At 44.4% G+C, this 25,365-nt stretch overlaps 1 pseudogene; it reads left to right on the forward strand.

Annotated features, from left to right (window-relative positions):
- Positions 1-1,183: 1,183 nt before the first annotated feature.
- LOC115294038 lies at positions 1,184-2,507 on the forward strand (annotated as a pseudogene).
- Positions 2,508-25,365: the final 22,858 nt, after the last annotated feature.

A 25,365-nucleotide genomic window follows, 5' to 3' on the forward strand; every position in this document is an offset into this window, starting at 1 on the left:
TGAATTTAGAAGTTTTCCTTCCATTTCTATTTTTTGGACTAGTTTGAGAAGAATAGGTATTAACTCTTTAAATGTTTGATAGACGGGCGCCTCCTTAGCGCAGTATGCAGTGTGTCAGTCTCATAAATGTTTGATAGAATTGCCCTGTGAAGCCATCTAGTTCTGGACTTTTCTTTCTTGAGAGTGTGTGTGCTTTTTTAAGTTTATTTTTTTTAATTTTTAATTTAATTTTTTTAGAGAAAGCATGAACAGGGAGAGGCATAGAGAGAGACAGAGAGAGAGAAAAAATCAGGCACAGGCTCCATGCTGTCAGCATAGAGCCCAATGCATGGCTCGCTCTCACAAACCACAAAATCATACATGACCTGAGTCAAAGTCAAGAGTCAGATGCTTAACCAACTGAGCCACCAGGCACCCCTTGGAAGTGTTTTGATTACTGACTCAATTTCTTTGCTGGTTATGGGTTTGTTCAAAATTTTCTATTTCTTCTTGTTTCAGTTTTGATAGTCTGTATGTTTCTAGGAATTCATCTAGTTTCTCCTACATGGTCCAATTTGTTAGATATAGTTGTTCATAATATTCTCTTATGATGGTTTGTATTTCTGTGGTGTTGGTTGATTCAAATTTAAATTAATTAAAATTATCAGGTCAGTTCTAGATGTACTAGTGACATTTTAAGGACTCAATAGCCACATGTCAGGAGAGCACAAAATAGTACATGTGCACCAACCACACAGTTTTCTCAGCCCTGGTCTGATTCCCTGGAAAGGCTGCCTGGAATTTAAATTCTCTTGGTTGAAAACATTACAAAATTAGATGCAGGGATGCCTGGGTGGGTCAGTCAGTTAAGCATCTGACTTCAGCTCAGCTCATGATCTCACAGTTCGTGGGTTCAAGCCCCATGTCGGGCTCTGTGCTGACAGCTAGCTCAGCCTGGAGCCTGCTTTGGAATCTGTATCTCCCTCTCTCTCTGACCCTCTACTACTCACACTGTCTCTGTCTCTCAAAAATAAATAAATAACATTAAAAATTTAAAAAAAAAAGAAAAAAGAAAAAAGAAAAAAAGGGCCCATATTGAACTTGAGTTGGAAGCGGTGAGTCTGGTCTCAAAACGGAGGTAAAACCACCCCCCAGTGGGCCCCAACTCGACTCCGGCCCTAGGGGAGGAGGGCTGTGTCCAAAAGAACCAGAGCAGTTGAGAAAACTGTTTATTGGTGGTTTGAGTTTTGAAACCATAGATGATAGTTTAAAGAACATTTTGAAAAATGGAGCACACTTACAGATTGTGTGGTAATGATGGACCTCCAAACAAAAAGTTCTAGGGGTTTGGGTTTTGTGACTTACTGTTGTGTGGAAGAAGTGAATGCAGAAATGTGCTTGACCACACAAGGTTGATGGATGTGTGGTGGAACCAAAGAGACATGTTTCTAGAGAGAATTCTGCAAAGCCTGGTGCCCATCTAACTGTGAAGAAAATTTTTGTTGGTGGTATTCAATAAGACACAAAAGATTATAACTTGAGAGAGTACTTTGAATAAGTTTTTTAGTGTTTATTCTTATTTTTATTTTTGAGAGACAGAGTGTGAGCAGGGGAAGGGAAGAGAAGGAGGGAGACACAGAATCCAAAGCAGGCTCCAGGCTCTGAGCTGTCAGCACAGAGCCTGACGTGGGGCTCAAACCCATGAACTGTGAGATCACGACCTGAGCCAAAGCCAGACACTTAACTGACTAAGCCGCCCAGGCGCCCCGAGAGAGTATTTTGAAACGTATGGCAAGATTGAAACCATAGAAGTTATGGAGGATAGGCAGAGTGGAAAAAAGAGAAGATTTGCTTTTGTAACTGTTGATGATCGTGATACAGTTGATAACATTGTTGTATTTCTGAACAACACTATTAATAGGCATAATTGTGAAGTGAAAAAGGCGCTTTCTAAAGGGGAAATGCAGTCTGCTGGATCACAAAGAGGTCGTGAAGGTAGGTCTGGTAACTTTATGGGTCGTGGAGGAATCTTCGGTGGGAGAGGCCACGGGGGTGGAGGTGACGGCGGCAGAGTGGTTACAGAGGAGGTGATGGTGGACACCATGGATCTGGAGGTGATGGTGTCAAGTATGGCGGTGACAGTAGTAGAGGAGGCCACGGGGGCGGTAGAACAGGATACAGAGACCAAGGGGGTGGTTGTGGTGGCGATATTGGAGGATACGATGGTTCCAGTGAAGGAGGAAATGTTGGAGCTGGTAACTATGGTGGTGGTGGGAACTGTAATCCTTTTGGACAGTATAGTGGGCAGCAGCAACCAGCTCATGGACCCGTGAGGAGGGTGAGTTTTGGTGGCAGAAGCTTAGGCAGTACTTACGGGTGGTTATGGATCTGGTGGTAAAGGTGGATATGGTAGAAGAAGGTTTCCAAATTTTAAAGAAGAGAAAGACTACAGTTCTCAGCAGGAAAGGAAGCTGGAAGTTGTCACGAAAGTGCAGGGCACTTTCAGACCATCGTCCCAGATGCATTAGAGGCACAGTAGAAGTCTGCCACAGAAGGAGCAATGGTCCCTAGTCCGAAAAGTTACTGTAGTTTGTGGAAACCCTTCTTGTTTGCAAAAAGTGTAAGGTATTGATTAATGCAATGCAGCATCAATTAGATGTATATTCCTGTGATCTTTTATCTGTTGTAGTTTTTTTTTTCTTTTTCTTTTCATACCTCAGGTATATTGGCCTATAAATTGTGGTAGTGGTACCAGAAATAAAATAATTATGGAATTTTTAACTTTTCAAAAAAAAAAGAAAGAAAGAGAAAAGTAGAAAGGGCATATAGCTGGCTCAGTCACAGGAGATGCGACTCTTGATCTCAGGGTTGTAAGTTCAAGTCCTATGTTGGGTGTAGAGATTACTTAAAAATCTTTTAAATAATAATAAAACAAAATAATACCTAACTATTGTGTCAAATTAGTACAACGTTGGTGGCCTCAAAAGAGGATGGTAGAGAAAGCCAGGCTTCCCCGCTTTTCCAACCCTATCAGCATACCAGTCCCAAGTCTAATAATGGTCGTTTTTCTCTTCCCCTAGCAGGTGTTAATTCTTTCTCCCACACTTTCTAATCCATATCAAGGCACGAACTGTAAAAGGTTGAGTACATGCTCTCCCCTATAATGAGGGTAGGACTCACAGGAATGGAGCAGATCCTTGAGACGGTCAGACCAGCATGTGCTGGCTGCCTTCTTCCTTAGTAACAGGACCCCAGTCATGCACAAGTATCTACGTTTTCCCCACAAGACTCAGGAAAAGTTAGCTCTGACCTGCAACTCCAGGGGCACATTCCAGCTTATCCAAGCCAGTCATCTGACCCGATTCTCCTAATTATGATTGTTTAAGGAGTAGCCTAGTGAGTAGGTCCTGTGAAGACCAAGACTTCACAAGAAAAAGAAAAAAGAGGTCTGCTCTCCTAAAAGAGAATTTTGAATATGTCCAGTCCTGTACCAGTAGAGGAGCTCACACTGGGGTATAATGCCTGGAACTACCACGGTCATTTTGTGGCTAAGGGAGCATGAAGCGGTAAGGATGGCAGAGCCAGAAGTGGAAAAAACGCATACACTGGAGCAACCAGCCCCACAATAAAATGCCTCGATGTCAAGCCAAGTCCACGTGGCTTTTCTGTTCCTTAGATACAAAGGATCTAAGGCACAATAGATGCCATGTCGGAGATATGACCATTCTTCTCTGTGGGTTTCCATTTCCCTGGAGTTGACACTGAACCAAGAGTCACTAGTGCAGGTGCAACATCGCAGACAAGTTGTGGCCGTGACGATGGGTGGATGTGTGTGCCCAGGGATTTCTAAATACTACCCAAGAACACTCCTGCCGGGCGGCTCAGTCGTGGGGGCATCCCACTCTTGATTTTGGCTCAGGTCTTGGTCCCAGGGTCGTGGGATCAGATCCCATGTTGGGCTCCGTGCTGACGGTGGAGCCTGCTTAAGATCCTCTCTCTCCCCCTCTTCCCCTCCCCCATTCACACTCTCTATCTCTGTAAAATAAATAAATAAAGGTTTATTTTTATGTTATACTTATTTATATATAACACTCCTGTTTTCAGTCACTACCGTCCCTTTACTATTGAATAATGATAGTTTTCCCTGTGGCAACAAGGCCACAAATACAGAATTAGCAGCCAGCTCTGCATTTCAAGTTATAATGATGGCCTTAAACCAAGGATCTTTTATGATAGAAAATAGGCTTTTTGAAACAGGAAAGCTTTGTTGAGGTCCCAATAGCATGAGCATTTAAGAATTCAAAAAATAAATTTTACCCCGTATACTATAGCACAAGGAAGACAGTGAGGTGATGTAAGAACAATTTTGAGAACATGAAGTTTTCAACATGAGACTGAATTGGAGAAATGCAGAGTCCCACAGCGGTTACTTTAATGGGACAGCGTGGCAAGGCCATCGTACTCAGATATTTGGTGAAGCACCAGTCTGGATGTTGCTGTGAATGTATTTTTTAGATAAAATTATCATTTAAATCAGTAGACTTTGAGGAAAGCAGATTACTTCCCTACTGTGGGTATGCCAAATGTAATCAGTTGAAGGTCTTATGAGAAAAGACTGAGCTGCTCCAAGGAAGAAGGAATACTGCCTGCAAACTGACTTCATACGAAAACTGCAACATCTTCCCTGGGTCTCCATCCTGACCCGCAGACTCTGGACTTACCGGCTTTTACGACTGCATGAGCCAATTCCTTAAAATCGAGAGCGAACGAGAGAGAGAGAGAGACGTAAGTAAATATAGATTGATAATAGATTGTGTGTGTTCAGGCTACTATAAAAATATCATACCATAAACATAAAAAATAACATTTACTATCAAAATAATATATAAAATATAACTACAAACTATATAACTATAGAATATAAAATAATATATAAAAATAACTAAAAATATACCATAAACACAAAAAATAACATACCATAAACAAAAAAATAAACATTTATTTCTCAGAGTTCTGGAGTCCAAGATGAAGGAGTCAGCAGATTCAGTGTCTGATAAGGATCTATTTCTGGTTCACTGAAAGCCATCTTTTTACTCTGTCCTCACATGGCAGGAGGAAGGGGGCTCTTTCTGAGATCTTCTACCAGAGCTCCAACTGCATTGTAGTCACCTGAGCACCTCCCGAGGGCCCAGCCTCCAAACCCCATCTCACTGGGGATTAGGTTTCAACATATGTATTTTGGGGAGACACCAACATTCAGTTTATAGACTTGATATATGTATATAGTATTTATATATGTACATGCACATATGTGTATATATATCTTATTGACTCTGTTCCCCATGACGAGAGTTACAGAAGATACTAGTAAGTAGGTGGAGGGAATCTGAAAGTAGAAAAAAACATGCCTCACTATCCCAAATGTAGCCCAGAAGGAGCACACAGCTCTCAGAGAAATCCCTCTTCAGAAACAAGGAAATAGTGCATGAGGTGCCAGGTGGATAGACCATGACATATTCACAAATCCCTCCATGGTCCAGGCCCAAGGAGGAAGCATGCATTCTGGGACAACCAGAAGTCCCAAGGGGCCAGAGAGAGATGAAGACGTGGTGCCCAAAGTGGCTGGAAGGAGACTGGTAATGGAGGGCCCCCCCCCCGCCGAGTCGAGGGCGGCCCAGGAGCTGCACACTGTCCCTCTGTGAGGCAGGAGACACAGAATGCCAGGGTGTCTAGGCTTTCCTGGAAAAACTACACTGTAAACCACCAGTGACTGAAGCAAACCCCCTGGCAGAAACGTGACGTGGCAGGGAGGGGCAGTGCTGCATGAAGACAACTGCGATTTTGGGAAATAAAGTTGTAGGTTTGCATGACTGACTCTTTGTGAGTCCTGGCCAAGAGAAGTGCTGCTACTGTGTTCCTCCCTCTCTTCAACAAGGGCTGGCGCTCTGGGGCGAGGGCTGCTGGGGCCACCACCTTGCCCGTCACATCCCCAGAGGAGATGGGTCTCCGTGGGTTTATGAGCCCGAGTGCTCAGAGGCCCCAATTCTTGAATCTCTACACCTATGATATGGATTGAAGATTTGGCTGGTGGTAGTGAAAAAAGGTTGTCACTTCCTGCTTCATAAAAGGTGAGCCCTCCCCACGAACATCCTGTGCACCGTATGTGGAGAAGAGCGTTGTGTTCCGTTTAATCGTTGTCTGTGCTCATAAGCCTTTCTCCACATTTGCTCTTTATGAGGAGAGTTAGAGTCAGAGACCCCAGCCAGGGGGTCCCAACTATGAGCTCATCTACCTTGAAGTGATGCCCTCTCCTACTGCTTCCCAACATTCCTGGAAGACACATTCCAAGTTAGACCAAATTGGGAACTTTTGTTGGAAACTTGAAACTAGAAGGAAAATATAAACATTCTGGAAGAAAAACAGATAACCTTCTCAGAAGCAGTAGATGATATGGCATGATTTTGTGAGCCCTACATCCATTGACTGAAAACTAATGACCGAGACATTTATAGTTTGTTTTAAACATTTTCACAGAAGAGAAGGTCAATCAGTTCAATCCCTCCAAGACTTTTATTTTCCTCATGCATATTTTTTTGCTGCCTCTTCTAATGTTGTCTCCTTTAAAATGCACTTTTGGTCAAACAAGCAAAGTGGGGCAGTGGGGAGAGAGAGCCAAACTAGGAAACAAACTCAACTATAGAGAGCAAACTGATGGTTACCAGAGGGAAGGGGGATGGGTTACACAGGTGATGGGGATAAAGGAGGGCACTTTGGGGCAGCTGGGTGGATCAGCCTGTTAAGCATCTGACTCCTGATTTTGGCTCAGGACATGATCTCACGGTTCATGAGTTCAAGACCCACATCAGACTCTGTGCTGACCGTGCAGAGCCTGCTTGGGAGTCTCCCCTCTCTCTCTCTCTCTCTCTCTCTCTCTCTGCCCTTCCCCACTCTCTTTCTCTCTCTCACACACACACACAAAATAAATAAATCAATAAACTTAGAAAAAAGAAAAGAGAGAGAGAGAGAGCCACTGGGTGGCTCAGCCAGTTAAGCATCCGACTTTGGCTCAGGTCATGATCTCACAGTCCGTGAGTTCAAGCCCCTTGTCGGGCTCTGTGCTGACAGCTCGGAGCCTTAGCCCCCTTCAGATTCTGTGTCTCCCTCTCTCTCTGCCCCTCCCCTGCTTGTGCTCTCTCAAAAATAAATAAACATCAAGAAAAAAAGTTTAAAAGCAGTACTTGGGTGGCTCAGTCGGTTAAGTGTCTGACTTCAGCTCAGGTCATTATCTCACAGTTTGTGAGTTCGAACCCTGCGTTGGGGTCCATGCTGACACCTGAAAGCATGGAGCCCGCTTCAGGTTCTGTGTCTCCCTCTCTCTCTGCCCCTTCCCTGCTCTCACTCTGTCTCTGTCTCTCAAAAATAAATGTTAAAAATAAAAAAGAGGGCACTTGTAATAAGTACTAGGCATTGCATGCAATATTGAATCACTATATTATACACTTGAAACTAATATTTCAGTACATGCTAACTATACTGGAATTTAAATAAAAACTTAAACAAAATAAAATGTTTAGTGAATTCTTCCTTAGGAAGCAAAACTAAATTCCAAGCCTCACTGTGTACTGAGATTTTTTTAAAAACTTTTTTTTAATGTTTTATTTATTTTTGATACAGAGAGAAACAGAGCGTGAGAGGGGGAGGGGCAGAGAGAGAACAAAACACAGAACCAGAAGCAGGCTCCAGGCTCTGAGCTAACTGTCAGCACAGAGCCTGATGCGGGGCTCGAACCCACAAACGTGAGATCTGACCTGAGCCGAAGTCAGAGGCTTAACCGACTGAGCCACCCAGGCGCCCCCTGACATTTTTTAATTAGTTGCGAACATATGAAATCAGAGATTTTCTGTGAAACATATTTCAGTTTTCTGTCTAAAACATAAGATTCTGGAACCAGTCCAATCACTGTTCCATCAACAGACATGGAGCAGGAGGTAGGACAGCACCTCTGAGCCAGAGTTCAGTTTCGGGCAGGGTCCATCCCTCTCTGCTACCTCGGATATTCCGTCCACATCTCTCATTTATATTGCCTGCTATGAACGGTAACAGTGTGAGTCCCCCGCTCCTTAATCAGCCATATCTTCTTATTTCATTTCCAGATTTATTGAAAGATGATTGATTAATAATCGATTGATAATTGTTTACCTGAATAATTGATTAATAATTGTGTAAGTTTAATATGCAAGTTGTACAATGTGCTGTGTTGATACCCATATGCATTGTGAAATAATTACCACAAGCAAAGTTAGTGAACACATCCATCACTTAACATAGTTAACCGTGTCTATGTGTCTCTGTGTGTGTGTGTGTGTGTGTGTGTGTGTGTCTGTGTGTCTGTGTGTCTGTGTGTGGTAAGAACAGTTGCAATCACTGGCTTAACGAATTTCAAGTATACAATACAGTGTTACGAACTATAATCATCATGCTGAACATAAGTTCCTCAGTACTGACTCATCTCACAAGTGAAAGTCCTATCTCTAAACAAAGAAAATACACATTTCAAGTTTCTTCATCAGAAAGAAAGGATATTTGGCAAAGTTCAGTTATATATCAGAGGAAAACAGTTATCTTAGTATGCAGTGACAGTATTATTCACAATAGCCAAAACGTGGAGACAGCCCACGTGCCACTGGCCAATGAATGAGCAGATCGACAAAACGTACTCTACACACCCCCCCATGGAATATTATTCAGCCTTTAAAAGACAGGAAGCCCTAAGAGCACCTGGGTGGCTCAGTCAGATGGGCGTCCAACTTCAGCTCAGGTCATGACCTGGCGGTTCGTGGGCTCAAGGCCCGCACCAGACTCTGTGCTGATGGCTGGGAGCCTGGAGTCTGCTTCCGATTCTGAGTCTCCCTCTCCCTCTTCCCCTGCCCTACTCGTGCTCTGTCTCTCTCTCTGTCTCTCTCTCTCTCTCTCTCTCTCTCTCTCTGTCTCTCCCTATCTCAAAATAAATAAAACTAAAAAGATTTTTTTAAGAAAAGGAAGGAAGCTCTGACATAGGCTGCAACATGAACTGTGAGGACATCACGCTGAGTGAAACAAGTGTCACAAAGGACAAATACTGAGTGATTCCATTTATAGGTTCTACAACAGTCCAAGTCACGAAAACAGAAAGAATGGTGGTTGACGAGGACCAAAGGGACATGGGAGGTATTTAATGAGTACAGAGTTTCAGTCTGACATGGTTTGTGGAAATGGTTGCACAAAAATGTGAATATACCGGGCGCCTGGGTGGCTCAGTTGGTTAAGCATCTAACTTCAGCTCAGGTCATCATCTCACAGTTCGTGGGTTTGAGCCCCGTGTCGGGCTGTGTGCTGACAGCTAGCTCAGAGCCTGGAGCCTACTTCAGATTCTGTGTCTCCCTCTCTCTCTGATCCTCCCCTGCTCTTGCTCCATTGCTCTCTCTCGTGGTGGGTTTCTGTAAGGAAGGGTCCTGGGGAGCAATGACTGACTGTTACCAAAGGCTGATGGCTAATGGAAACAGGGACGGTCCCAAACGCAAGGAATGGGACCGTGAACAAGGGATGCTCCTCAATGGAAGCGTGAATGGTCCCAGAGAGACTGGGCACTGTGGACATCCCCGAAAGAGATGGAGAGGGACCAAGAGCTGAGGGCTAATGGCCAACTTTATTAGGAACAGCATCTTATTGTATACCCTTCTCACTAGCATGGAGAGCACAGTAAACATTTAGTCAGCAGTATATGTTTAACTAGAACAACAGATACAGATAAAGGACAGAACAGGAACAGCTTGCAACTGTGCGTGGGTAGATCTCTGGTGCTGCACCTTTGTGGTGCACTTGGCTGATGACCAGGAAGGCTCTCTCCTGCTTGTCCTCCTAGGACTTCAAGTCTCCTGTTCCAGGCGTTCTGGGAACAGAAGTCCGATAAGGACGATTCATGCACAAGACAGTGCTGAGAACAGGGGTCTGATAAGGACGGTTCATCCCATTTCCCAACACCCTCTCTCAAGAAAAAATAAACATTTAAAATAAATGTTAAAAAAAAAAATAGGAGCATCTGCCTGGCTCAGTGGATAGAGCATGCAACTCTTGATTTCAGGGTCCTAAGTTCTAGCCCCATGTTGAATATGGAGATAATAAATAAATAAAAATAATAATGCTTATAAAAGAAATATTAATTATTTTGCAAATATAAAGTAAAATCAGCTAATAATGAAATACAACAAGAACATGCACTAATCAGTTTCTTCCCCATTCCCATTTCCTGCCCTTTTTCTTGTGTCCCTTTGGATTCTTAAATATAATGTCTTTCACTCATTGAGGAAATTAAGCAAAAAGTAAAATACTGCATAACAGCAAGACACTAAATACTGATAAGAGTTTCGACAGGTCAAGTCGTAAGAAACTGAAAATGAGAGCTGATATACACTGCAAACGAATGTTCATGAACGGACCCTGCTGAGTTGCAGAACAGTAACAAGGCATACAATCCTAACAACCTGAAGATGACGTTAGTTCACAGGAAGCGCGAAGGAGAGCATAAACTGTTGGGCTTCTCCCTTTCCAGCAGCTTCTTTCTAAAGTTGTAAAACCATGTATGTTTGCCCAAGATGTAATGTGTAAGCACGTGGCTTCAGTCAGAGATTCTAGTTTATCTCATGTCAGTCAACAAGGCTTTATTTACTCTTCTTATTAAATTCAGGAAACAATCTGATGTAACATGTGGCTGCCAGTAATAAACCACAGAGCACACTCCACTGCCTGGAGACCACGACTTGTTTATGGTTTAGTGCTAACCTATCAGCAGCCAACTACACTTCCATAAACCCACGTTTGTATATAGCGTTTCCTTCCAGCCTAGACCGTAAGCATACCGCCAGTCAAACCACTGAAGGTCAATAATGATGGTAAGGCCTGCTTCTGGATCCAGTGGATCATAAAATTCGACAGTAACTTATCTTTTCCTTCAAAACAATCAGCCATCTTCTTATATCTGCTTGCTCTTTAGCCCATCTCCTTCTGCACAGACTATGGGTGACAGCTTCTTCTGTCCCATAACATTGTTATATAGAATGAAATTTAGGTATATGCAAATAGTGGGAGTAAGCAAAAGAGGAGTATTTTCATAATCTTGGGTTGACAGAGTTTTTAAATTATGATACAAAACCAGGTTTTATACAATACTGGTAACTATGTAAAAATTAGGCATTTTTATGACAATAAAAAAGACAAAATTAGAAAATAGTATTAGCAACAAAGAATCACCTTTTTGTTTATTTATACTTTTGAGAGAAAAAGGCAGAGCACGAGTGGGGGAGGGGCAGAGAGAGAAGGGGATCCAGAATCTGAAGCAGGCTCACGGCTCTGAGCTGTCAGCACTGAGCCTGAAGCGGGGCTCGAACCCACAAACCGTGAGATCATGACCTGAGCCAAAGACAGAGCTTAACCAACCAAAAGTCATTTTTAAAATGTTCTGAGAGATTGACTCAATACAGATTAACATTCCAGGGGCACCTGGGTGGCTTAGTCGTTAAGTGTTCATCTCTTGATTTCAGCTCAGATCATGATTTCATGGTTCATGAGGTTGAGACCCAGGTCAGGCTCTGCACCAACAATGTGGAGTTTGCTTGGGATCCTATCTCTCCCTCTCTCCCCTCCCACCCCCGTTCATTCTCTCTCTCTCTCAAAATAGATAAATAAAATAAAAACCTTAAAGAATTTTTTAAATTAAAAAAAGATTAACATTCCAATAAAAAAAAGAATTTAAACTTGTATTTCACAGAAAAGACAAATATATAAATACCTTTAAAACATTTTTAAATATGCTTAAACAATTAGAAATTGAAAAAGAAATCATCTTTCTACATTTCAGAAAAGATTAAAATATTTGATGAAAGTGCTGGCAAGAATGTGAGAAAATAGCCACGACCATATGTGTGGGGGTGTCAATTGCTATATGACTATTTTCACACTTTGACCAATAGCTATCAGTGTTTTTAATGCACATATCCATTGAACCAGTGTTTCTATTCCTAAGACATTCCTACAGCTATATTTGTAATGTATACAAAAGGTAGGTAATGTATGCAGAAACGTTTGTTGAGATATTGCTTGTGATATGTCAAGGCTGGAAACAGCCTGATATCAAGGTAGCACCACTGCAGGTGAGGGTTAGTTAGCCTGGGAACCATTTTGGAGCCATTTTGTGCCAAGAGAAACTTGAGCCAGCATTGATCTTAACCAAATAGCTCAGCACATGGCAAGGCTGCCTCCGGGAAGAATGTCATACGTTGCTTTATATTTGGAAGAGCTTCCTTATCTCATGGACTGGAATTTTCAGTCACAGTGGTTTTGGGGTCTGCAGAAGTCAATTATAGTGCAACCAAAAAATATTGTTTTGGAAAAGAATGAAAAATAGCATAAGTTTAAAAGGGGAGGTGTGATTGGGTGGCTCAGTCAGTTGAGCATCTGACTCCCAACTTCAACTCAGATCATGATCTCAGGGCTCATGGGTTCCAGCTCTGTGTCCAGCTCTATGCTAACAGTGCAGAGTCTGCTTAGGATTCTCTCTCTCTCTGCCTCTCCTCCACTGTGGTCCCCCTTTCTCTCTCTTTCAAAGTAATTGAATAAACATTTTAAAAAGGAATGAGAAATAGCTACTGAGTTACTTTTATATTTATGAAAAAATGTGAGCATGTGTGTACATGTCCAAGATTAATGTTTTGAGATGTGTTTGTATCTTTAAAAACAAGGAAAGGTATATTTAACCACATTAACTTCTGGAAAGAGTCATAAGAACTTGGCAAACACGGTTCGCCTTTGGGGAGAAAGACTAGGGAAATTTGGAGACTAGAAATCTAAATGAAACGCAGACTTGCTTCCAACTGTATTCTATTTATAGCATTTTAGTTATTTGGCCATGCATATGCACAGATAAGAGCAGAATTTTTAATATTTAAATATAGTAAACATTAGAAACATAAAGCAAAAAAATTACTCATTCTACCACTAGAGGGAAATGGATGATAACTTTAGAATAGAAGACACATGGAAAACAATAAATTGGCTTTAAAAAATACCTGCATAAAAATATATGTATAAGGAAATTTTTTTTAATTTGAGAGAAAGAGAGAATCTTTTTTTTTTAATTTTTAAGGTTTTATTTATGTTTGATGCAGAGAGAAAGAGAGCATGAGAGGGGGAGGGGCAGAGAAAAAAGGAGACACAGAACCGGAAGCAGGCTCCAGGCTCTGAGCTAGCTGTCAGCACAGAGCCTGATGCGGGGCTCGAACCCATGAACGTGAGATCTGACCTGAGGCAAAGTCGGAGGCTTAACCGACTGAGCCACCCAGGCGCCGAGAGAGAGAGAGAGAGAGAGAGAGAGAGAGAGAGAGAGAGAGAGACAGACAGACAGAGAAAGAGAGAGAGAGAGACAGAGACAGACAGAGACAGAGAGACAGAGAGAGAGAATCTTAAGCAGGCTCCATGCTCAGCATGGAGCCTGACACGGGGCCTGACCCCATGACGGTGGGATCATGACCTGAGCCTAAATCAAGAGTTGGAAGCTCAACCGACTGAGCCACCCAGATGTCTGGCAAATAAAACTGTTGAAAGCAATTTAGTTAATGAATCAGAAGTTTTTTAATAAAAACGTCAAGCTGGATGGCAGAAGCTTGAATATTCACGGGTGCTCACCTGTTGGCGTTCCTAAGGAAAATGAGTGATGAAATCCCAATGGGGGTTAAGAGTTTGTTTTCAACAAATGTTATTCTACAGTTTAAATAAAACTTGGGACACCAATACCGTGGAATGCTCCACAGCTGGTAAAAAGGATGAAGTAGCTTGTACGCTAATAAACAGGCTACTTTTTTTTAATTTTTAATGTTTATTTTTTTATAATAGTTTATTGTCAAATTGTTTTCCATATAACACCCAGCGCTTCTCCCCACAAGTGCATCCCTCCATGACCACCACCCCTTCCCTTTCTCCCCCTCCCCCTTCAGTCCACGGTTCGTTTTCCGTATTCAATAGTCTCTCATGATTTGTGTCCCTCACTCTCCCCAGCTCTCATGTTTGCACTCATAGGTCTAACAGGACAAACCTAACAGAGGACCATAGAGAGAGCTGGGGAGAGTGTTTATTTATTTTTGAGAAAGAGAGAGCAGGGGAGGGGCAGAGAGAGAGGAAGACACAGAATCCGAAGCAGCTCCAAGCTCCCAGGTGTCAGCAGAGAGCCCGACGTGGGGCTCAAACCCATGAACTGCAAGATCGTGACCTGAGCCGAAGTTGGATGGTTAACCGACTGAGCCACCCAGCTGCCCCTGAACAGGTTATTTTTAAACCTGAGGTGAGGACTTGTGACTCCACCAAGAGGAAGTAGCTCTCTCCAAAGTACCCCTTTGCACAACTAGAGACTCCTGGACATAAGCCAACAAACAAGCACAGGAAGTCTCTGGAAGTTGTGAAGGGGAAGGTGAGCTGCCTAGAGGTAACATGACTTTGAGATCTGCAGGATGATCACCAGGCCCCTGGGTGTCTTTACTGCCTTCCTTACACTTGGGGGAGCACTAGACATCCCTCCAGTGGAGTTCAGGACACCCTGCCCCGAAACAGAGCACCTTGGCAGAACTAAGTGCTTCAAGCTGAAGGAATTAAGAAATGATATGTGCAGGAAGGACTCTGTGACCTGAAGTAGGTCATTAAACCCTCACGTGACAGCTGCACTCCCTGTCTCCAGAGAAAAGGAGATTCTCATCGCTAAAGAGAAAAGGGACATGGGGAGGAGTCAATGAACAAAACATGCTAAGTTTTACCCAGTTTCCTGCACTCAGCTGTGGGAATCAAGAAAGGGAAACCTCTGGAAAATGGAGTCACAACGTGCACCAGGGCAGATACTGCACTTCCCCAGCCTGAGGAAGAAAGGCTTTCCTTCTTCCCCAGCAGCAGCCCAGCCAGGAAGCCATTGTCTCCGTGCAGCCAGTGAAAAGTTTGCTCCAATAGACTTTTTGTCTAGAACAGCTTCCCCAACCTACCTTTTCCTCTGGACATGAATGGTTCTCTCCTTTGTTCGGTAGGCCTGCCTATGGTTCTGCCCTAGCTTGCTTCCACCAATTGCAATTCTCTGCTGTTCCTGAATAAACCTATTTTACCTAAGGGTGCCTGGGTCGTTCAGTTGGCTGAGCACCCAACTCTTGACTTTGGCTCAGGTCATGATCTCATGGTTCATGAGTCTGTGAGTTCGAGCGCCGGATTGGGCCCTCTGCTGTCAACACAGAACCCTTTCAGGATCCTCTGAACCCTCTCTCTCTGCCCCTCCTCCGCTTGTTCTCTCTCTGTCTCTCTCAAAAAAAAAATAAATAAACTAAATAAGACGAAGGAGGAGGAGGACGAAAAGTGTTTTTCCTATCAGTAATCTAAGAATAAAGCAGTGTAGGTATTGAACATGTTTTATTATTATGTTTTTAATGATAAGTTGCAGACAAATAGGAAATGCCATCTACCATACAAAATCACAAAGGATGTTGAAACTCTCCTAAAATATGTGAAAGCAAAGTCTGAGTTGTACAATTTTGGGGCAAATGTGATTGAGCATTGGGCAATCTGGTGGTAAACTGACTTTTGGGCAACTGGCTCCGTTCTGACTACAGGCGGATCAGAGAGGGCCTCCTGCCTGCCGGTACGCTTCCCAAGCTTCTCAGCTCACGTCTAGAATTGTCTTGTCAGACGACAAACCCTTTTGTCCCACGTAAAACATGCAAAGGCTCAAATTCATGTAACATCAACAGGTCTAACCATGCCACCTGTGAGGCCAGGTGTTGGTAAAAAGAAAGGCAGAGTTGTGTATTTGGGAGAAGGACCTGGGTGGATGCAGGTTCACGTTGTCTGTGGTTGGCCTTGACGAGAGGGAGAGAGGTCTGAGGCTAGAAGAGGATGTACAGGAATAATCATGGAGGACACCAGGATGAAAAGAAAGATGCCTGCCTATCCGGACAGAATACCTGCGTGCTCAGTTCTGTGATGCCAGAGATAAGAAGCCTCAGATTAGATCAAAACTCACTCTCTTCTGACGGACATTACATTCCGATGTTGTTTCTACATCTTGGCTACAGTGAAAAATGTCACATGGAGATGAAGCTATCCCTCTGGTATGCTGCTTTCATTTCCTTTGGATCTCTACCCATACGTGGAATAGCAGGACAGATATGGTAGTTCTATTTTTAGTGTTTTGAGAAATCTCCATTTTCTTCTCCAGAGTCGCTGAAACGATTTACATTTCCACAGACAGCACACAAAGATGATGGCCAGCAATACTGTACTACATACTTGAAAGTGCAAAGCTGGTAGACCTTGAATATTCTCAGCACTGAAAGAAATGGTAATTGTGTGATAGGATAGAGGTTTGGGCCTGTTGTACAGCATTCTAATAGTTTTGCATATTTCTGTAAGTTTTTTGTTCAAAGCGCCATATTTATTGCAAGGTATTTCTAAATATGATAGGAGGTTTTTTTTAAAAAAGCAGCCTGGGGTGCCTGGGTGGCTCAGTAGGTAAGTGTCTGACTTTGGCTCAAGTCATGATCTTGTGATTCTGTAATGCCCAAGTCGCAGTATCCCCCAAAGACCAGAGACCGCCACGGAGACCGAGTCACGCACGCGATAGCAGAAGGGCGGTTTTATTACGGGCTTAGGCTGGCCGAGCCTAAGCTCGGGTTCACAGACTCTACCTGCACAGTGGATCCGTGCCGAGAGCCCCGAACAAGGGCTGAGCAGGGTTTTCACGGGGTTGAGGGAGGGGGAGTTACAAGAAATTGTGACACAGGTACAGTGATCGAATCATTATTATACAATATTATTGACAGCAGGTTTAACCATTCACATTCTCTAGAGTATTCGTTACTTTTGGCGGGACCCAATTACAACATTTAGAGTACCTTTAAAATCAACCAATCACAAAGCGAGCCTAGGGTCTTGTTCTGGGACTATCGGGTTAAATCGTGTTAATGTTAACATTAGGTCACAGGGTCCTATCTAAAGTTCCCATCTGCACGCCTCACCCTTAGGAATGTGGAGAGGTAGCTGGCCTTCCCTGATTGGGTGTTGCGAAGCTGGTCTCTCTTGCTCTAGGCAATGTGCAACTGCCTGTTAGTTTCAGGGAAACTGAAACCTAGGCCTTCTAGATCAGAGGGGAAACTTAAAGCCTGTCATGGCATCTGTTTGGTTTAGACTCGTGTTCTTACAGTTGGTGAGTTCAAGCCCCACTGTAGGCTCTGTGCCGACAGCTTAGAGCCTGAAGCCCACTTCAGACTTGGTGTCTCCCTCTCTCTCTGCTCCTCCTCCACTCGTGCTTGCGCTCTCTCTCTCTCCCTCTCTCTTGCTCAAAAAATGAATAAACATTTAAAAAATTAATGTTTTTAAATAAAAGTGGAAATTTTTAAAAAATCAGCTTTCAGGTAATGTTGAACAGTGACAAAGATGCTCACTTACATGGAAATTCACTCAGGTTCCTGTGAGCCAAATTATTTTGTTTTCAATTTTTTTTTAAGTTTACTTCTTTATTTTGAGAGATACAGAGTGCAAGCTGGGCAGGGACACAGAGAGAGAGAGAGAGAGAGAGAGAGAGAGAGAGAGAGAGAGAGAGAGAGAATCCCAAGCAGACTCTGCACTGTCAGCACGAGAGCTATAGAACTCACCAATGGCAAGATCAAGACCTGAGTCTGACACTGTCTCACCCAGGCGCCCTCCCGTCCCTGCACTTAAGCTTTCTTCTTGACTAGAGCCTGAACCTGGCCCAAACCTTACGTGCTGCTGATCAGGCCATCTTCGGCAAGATTCCTGCTAAGTCATCCCTCCACCCTGACTGTGATATCATCCTGGATCTTATCAGGTTTCCATGCCCCACCCTTGGAGTCTAAACCCTCCATGGGCCTTTAGCAAGAATCCTGTTAGGTGGGTTTAACCAGATTCCTCCGCCCTTTGATGTGTCTGTCCTCTTAGGAATTTTCCAGCCTCTGACCCTCCCTGCTCTCGGGAGCTGTAACCCCTCAGCCATCTTTACTGTATTTAAGGTTGAACCATCTCTCCTACTGCAATACCTCCATTAACATTGTCCTGTGACGTCTTCCTTAACCACTTTAGCTAATGTCACAATAGTTTTTCCTTTAACAACTATTGCTCAAGCTTCTAATCATAAAAAATACCCCAGTACATCTAGAGTTCCAGAGGAGGATTATTGTTCTAAGAAAAAAAAAAAACCAGAACTTTAAAGTTTTGCATCTGGTCAGAGAGTTCCACACTGTCTCTTTTGTCTGCAGAGAAATAAAATACCATTGCACTAAATGTTGACGTGGGTCTATTCCAGATAACCACTTGAAACACAGCAGTTTTGTAACCCCACTTTGTCATTCCTTCTCCTTCTTTTTTTTTAATGTGCTGGATTCTCAAATCAGAAAGGGGTGGGGGGCGGAGGAACGTGGAAGTGGCCTCAAACTGCTGTCGCAATACTTGCCCCAGATTCGGACACTTCTGCTTTCCAGAACCTGAACGCATCCACATCTTTGGCTGGGGGGCCTCAACACGCCCAGTCTGGCCTGCCCACTCGCTGTGTCTCTGTGTGTGTGTGTGTGTGTGTGTGTGTGTGTGTGTGTGTCTCTGTCTCTCTGCATCTCTCTCTCTATCTCTTGCTCTGTGTGTCTCTCTGTGTCTGTATCTCTCTACCTCTTTGTATCTCTCTGTATCTCTATCTCCTCTGTGTGTCTCTCTCTGTCTCTCCCTGTGTCTCTCTGTGTCCTTCTGTCTCTGTATCTCTTTCTCTGTCTCTCTGTCTCTCTCTGTCCCTCTGTATCTCTCTGTCTCCTCTCTGTCTCTCCTCTCTGTCTCTCTGTAACTCTCTGTTTCTCTCTCTCTGTCCCTCTCTGTCTCTCTGTAACTCTCTGTTTCTCTCTCTCTGTCCCTCTCTGTCTCTCTGGGTCTCTCTCTGGCGGCCTGACTAGGAGCTTCCTGTCTGCCAGGCCTAGGGGAGAGCCGGGCCTGCCCCGGACCTGGCCCCTGCGCTGTCCGCGGCTCCTCACCAGCCATGGCTGTCAGCCGCCGCGGGGGCCCCAGGAGCTGGGGGGAAGGAGGAGGGAGCACGGGCCGGAGGACCGCGCGCGGAGGGTCCACAGGCAGCGGGGCAGCCGGACGTGGGCCGGGAGAGGCCGCTGTTCCGGAGGAACCGTGGAGCTGGTGCGGGCGGGGGAGGAGTGCGAACAGCGAAGGTCCGATGCTCCCTGGGAAACGAGCCTGTGGGCGCGGGAGCCGGCGATCCCGACATCGGAGCCGCACAGTCCTCCCCCGACCCCTTCCCAGAAAGCCTCGCTGTTTCCAGAAGGGAGGGACGGGTTCCTCTTCTTGCCGCGGCCGCCCGGCCCACGGCCCGCCCCAGCCCCTGCTCCGCGCCCAGCAGCTGCGGGGGCCGCGCATCCGCTGCTGGGACGCCGACCGGGGAGGCTGGGGCCCAGGGCTGCGGAGGTGGTGGCGCCACCCTGTCAGGGACGTGCCGCAGCCCCAGGGACATCCTGGACCACGGTGCCTTTCATTCAGATACAGTACATGACCCTGCGAGGCCCGCCCCTAAGCAACGTATATATAACCTGCTCACCCCTGCGCAGGGGCGCAGCCAGACCCGGGGAGGGCAGCGGGAGTGCGGCCTCGGGAAGCCCAGGGCCTGCTGCAAACCACCGCGGCTTAGGGGCGCCTCCCCGCAGACGCCTGTCAAAGCCCCTCCACAAGAAGGCCCCTGCAAGTCCGCAAGCCAAATGAGGCCACCTTCAACTGTTTAGAAATGAGAAAACACTAGAAACCATCCCTTTCACCAGGACTCAGAAAGGTGGGCTTGCTCGGGGTTTAAAAGGCTCACACGTCTACACCACCAGTTCCCAAAATATTCAGTCGCACGTCCCCTGCACATTCTCAAACAAGAGAAGAGACGGCTTTCGTGGGAGGATCACATCGTCCAATATCCGTAGTGTCATCAATTAAAACCGAGAGAGATGTTAAATAGTTATTACTTTTTTTAGGGGGGCCTGAGTGGCTCCTAAACGTTAAACATTTTTAATTAAAATAATAAATATATGAACGTAAGTAGCATGTTTTTCTTAAAAATAACTGTTTCCCAAAACAAATTCCTAGTAAGAGGAGTAACGTTGGCTTCCATTTTGCACATCTCATGAATGTCTGACTTAGTGAAAAATAGCTGAGTTCTCACATTGGCTCCTGTATTCAGTCTGTTGCAATATCATACTGCAGCTTACTGACAACTCCATGGCACTGATTTTTCAATTTCTATTAAGTTTATTTTTTTAATTTTTTTATGTTTTTTATTTATTTTAGAGAGAGAGCATGAGCAGGGGAGGGTCAGAGAGAGAGGGAGATACAGAATCTGAAGACAGGCTCCAGGCTCTGAGCTGTCAGCACAGAGCTCAACGTGGGGCTTGAACCCACGAACCGTGAAATCATGACCTGAGTTGAAGTCGGAGGCTTAACTGACTGAGCCACCCAGGCGCCCCAAGTTTATTTATTTATGTTGAGAGAGAGAAGGTGGGATTGGAGCAAAGAGAGAGTAAGGGGGAGAATTCCGAGCAGGCTCCGTCCTGTCAACGCAGAGCCTGATGTGGAGCTCCAACTCCGGAACTGTGAGATCAGGACCTGAGCCAAAACCAAGAGTTAGGCTCTTTAGAGACTGAGCCAGCCAGGTGTCCCTGATGTCTTGAAATTATTATAAAATAGTTTTAACCTTGCAGATGCCCTGAGAAGATCCAGGGCTTGCAGGGGTTCCCTGACCACATTTTAAGAACTGTGGCTGACATCTGGGGTGAGTGTCTCCCAGACTCTGCATGCCGCCTTCCCATCCTGTGTCACTATTCAGCATCATAATGTTAACCTCTGACCTATCAAAAAAAAATCCAAGTTTTTGTTAGAGCTTCATAGAACGATCTGTATTAGGGAGGACCAGACTGAAAAGAGAAGTTGGATGAGTCATTTCAAAGAAGATGGCCTCCCCGAGGCTCTCCTCACAGAAACTGAACCAGAATTAGGGAAGATGGGTTCATATGTGGCAGTGGGTAGTGCATTCACAGTGCCTGGTGCTCCAGATGGGAGCTGTGCTTTGGGCATTGAACTATTTTTCCTACAGAAACTCTCTGTGATACACCCCAAGGGTGAAAACTATTAATTTAATGTTAGTTAGTGGGTTCATTTAGGTCATGCAATTGGGGCCAACCAGTGAGTTGAAGATTTTTATGTCTTCACTCCATTATTAGGAAGCTGACGAAGATTCCTGCAGGAGGGGAGCTTGGGTCTGGACCTACAGAATGAGGAGTGGGCTCTGCAGAACTGGGCATTACCTGTCTACCTCTCAGTGCCGCTCAACTCTGCCTTGCTCCACATTCTCCTGCCTAAGGCCTCTGCTCCGTAACTCAGGGAAGGTGCTCTTTTCATCCAGTTTTAATCCAGATATGAGCAATATGGATACAAAATTGCTAGGCACCCACAAACTCCTGGGTCTAGCACATCAAAAAACTAAAGAAAAATAGAAGCAGTGAGAGGGTGCTCAGTTAACTCCAGGGCTGTGGAGATTTTCCAGTGTAAAGAAATTCCTTAACCTTGTGGAGCGTTGGTGGAATTGTAAATCAGTACCTACGCTATGTAAACAGGGAAGTTCTTCAAAAACTTAGAAATAGAACCACCATATGAGCTAGCACTTCTGAGTATGTATCCAAAAGAAATGAAATCATGTTGGAGAGATGTCTGTATCCCCATGTGCATTGAAGCATTATTCACAATGGCCAAGACAGGGACACAACTACGTGTCCATCGACAGATGAATGGATAAAGAATATGTGATATATGGATATAGATGATATAGATATAGATTCAGATATAGGTGGATAGAGATCACCATATGCCTACATCCGCACACATGAGCGCTCGCACACACACACACATATATATACATACACACACATGAGTGCGTGCACGCACGCACACACACATACATATACACACATGAATGTGCACGCGCACACACATATATACATACACACATGAACGCGTGCACACATATATATACATACACACACATGAGCGCACGCACACATGCACACATACATACATACACATGAACGCGCGCACATGTACACACACATGCATACATTAAAAAAAAAGGAAATCCTGTCATTTGCAACAACATGGATGGGCCTTGAGGGCATTATGTTAAGTGAGACGTGTTAGACAGAGAATGGTTAGCGCTACATGATCTCACTTCTATGTGGAGTCTGAAATAACAGCAACAGCAGCAACAACAACAACTCTGTAAGAGATCAGATGTGTTAGCAGAGGCAGGGGCTGGGAGATGTGGGAGAATTGGATGAAGGTGAGCAAATGTACAAACCTTCGTTTTGCAATTATATGATAAGTACTGAGCGTGTAAGGTACATAATGATGACGATAGTCAGTACTGCTCCACATTATACTTGCTGTTACTGAGAGTAAATCCCAAACGTTATCAACATAAGCAATAAAATACCATTTTTTTTGTATTTGTATCTACATGAGCTAATGAATGTTCACTTACCTTGGCAGCCATTACACGATATATATATGAGTCATTATGCCTAAACAGTGCTGTGTGTTCATTGAGTTGTCATTCTTCCCAGATCATGTGATTGTTAACTTGGGAAATTTCATCTTCTTGCCAGAGAATTAACTCAGAAAGTGTTAAGAACTAGAACTCTGGGGAGGAGCCAAGATGGCAGAGAGGAAGGAAGCTCTATAAACTTCATCTGCCCCATCCATCAAACTGAGAAAAACATTACTCTTATCCGCAAGAGCAAAGGGAGAAAATACAGACTCCTGAAAGAAGACAACCTCAAAGATACCTGAGTGAGTGCGAACTGGGGAGATTGGAAAACGGGCCAGACCAAGAAGGGCAGGGGAGGTGGGAGCCCCAGCCAAATACAGGGAAAGCACGCCGAGCCCCTGAGAGACAAAGGGAAGAGAAAGAGAAACTGAACACCCTCATAGTACTGTCTCTAGAGAAGAGATAAAGAACATTTAACACCACAAGGAGAGAAACACTCTCAATCCATATATAACTGCTGGGTAGCCCAAATCCCAAACCCGGGTGGAAAAAGGGAGAAAAGAGCTTCCAGCCCAGCGCCATACTAGCAGGGAGTTGGTGGCCATGGCCGTGGCCGGGAGCGCACTTCGGCATCGACTGCGGGAGCGGGAGTACACACCTGATTTCCCCGGCACATCTCGCCTCCAGAATTGGTCTCGTGAATCCAGAATCCAGGGTGCTACCAGGGAAAAAAATAGCCCCCATCGTTACGGGATCCCAGCAGAGAGTTGGCGGCAGTGGAGGCGGAAGTGGGGGGGGGGCTGCTTCCGCTGCAGGAGCACGCAGCTCATTTCCGGCAGCACCCGGCACCTCGGGCAAGCAGCAGCGCAAATCCCGGCCGTAGCCAAGACAAATTGATCCTTCCCCCTACCCCGATCACTATCCTGGCTGGGGGCTGGGAGTCGGCTGCGGTGTCTGTGAGGGCTTGCACCTAGCCTCCAGCAGCCACAGCACAAATCCCTGCCAGCCCCTAGAGAAACTGCTCCCTCCACCTACGATCCTGGCTAAGAAGCCACCCACAAAACCGAGTACATCTCATCTGTGGTAGCATAAAAGTGCATGGACTACAATTTTGAAACAATGCGGACCTGGAAAATACAACTTGACTCAGCTGCGACACAAGGAGATCAGACTCAGTAGAGTTCCTACAATGCTTAGTCCCAGCGGAGCTTGGAGTGCTGCCATTCTAGTTACTGCAGCCACCAAGCGGGACCTCTGAGAGCAGCCCCCAAGACCTACAACAACAAACCACGCCAATCTGCGATGGAGAAGACCTACTGCTTTTAATTTTTTTTGTACGTATTGTTTATTATTATTACCTTTTTTACTTAATTTTTTTTAATTTTTACTCCATAATTTCCTTTCTCCTTTCTCCCTCTATTTTTTTCTTTTTCTTTTTCTTTTTTTTCCCTTTCTTGCAATCCAGATATATTCTCCTGTATTTCATCCTTAACTCTCCCCTCACTAGTCATACACTTTAAACTGTCCTTTGTTGTGTCTGCCCCCCTTTATTTTTTCTTCTCTTCTGTTCTTCTCTTTCCTCTACATTTTCTTTCCTTCCTTTCTCCCTTTTAATTTGTTTGTTTGTTTGATTTGTCTGTGCATTTGTGTGCTTCTGTTCCCTCGGTGTTTGTCTGTCTGTTTTCCTTCTTAGGGCTACACCAAGAAACAAGCCAAAGTGTGCATGACGGTGAGTTCCAAATATCGCTGGATAGGGAAATAAAATATTCAAAGGCACAAGAAGGCAAGCTGAGAGACACCATTAAAAGAATATTTCCTGAAAGGACAGATCCTGGACAGTCAATAAGCCTCCTTTAACAGAGCAATATTAACAGGTGCACAGTGAACAACGAGCTTTTTAAAACTGACACGGGACAGAAAAGTAGCCAAAATGACAAAATGAAGGAACTCTCCCCTGAAGAACCTCCAGGAAGAAGTCACAGCCACAGAACTGCTCAACACAGACCTAAACAACATCACTGAACAAGAATTTAAAAAACTTGTCATAAAATTAATCACTGAGGTTGAAAAAAGCATCAAAGAAGCAACTGAGACAATGACTAGGAACTCTGAAAATAGGTGTGATGAGTTAAAAAAGGCTATAATGAGGTGAATAATAAAATGGAGGCAGCCACCTCAAGGATTGATGAGGCAGAGAGAAGAACAGGTGAATTAGAAGATATAGTTATAGCAAAAGAGGAAGTTGAAAAAAAGAGAAAGAAATTTATCCCAGAGCAAGAAAGGAGAATTTGAGACCTAAGTGATACAATCAAACAGAGCAACTTCGGTATCATAGGTTTTCCAAAGAGGAAGACAGAGAGAAAGGTCCTGAAGCAAAACTAGACCAAATTATAACTGAGAATTTCCCAAATCTGGGGAAATAGACATTCAAATTCAAGAGGCACAAAGAACCCCCTTAAGATGTAATTTGAATTGACATTCGGCACAGCATATCATAGTAAAACTGGCAAAATATAAAGAGAGAATTCTAAAAGCAGCTAGGGATAAAAGGGTCCTCACGTACAAAGAGAAACCTATCAGAGTGGTTACAGAACTATCTCATGAAACTTGGCAGGCCAGGAAGGAATGGCAGGAAATCTTCAATGGGACGGACAGAAAAAACATGCAGCCAAGAATGCTTTATCCAGCAAGCCTGTCATTCAAAAGAGAAGGAGAGATAAAGGTGTTCCCAAATTAAAAAAAAAAAAAAAAAT

Source organism: Suricata suricatta, chromosome 6, assembly GCF_006229205.1.
Source record: "Suricata suricatta isolate VVHF042 chromosome 6, meerkat_22Aug2017_6uvM2_HiC, whole genome shotgun sequence".
Lineage (NCBI taxonomy): Eukaryota > Metazoa > Chordata > Mammalia > Carnivora > Herpestidae > Suricata > Suricata suricatta.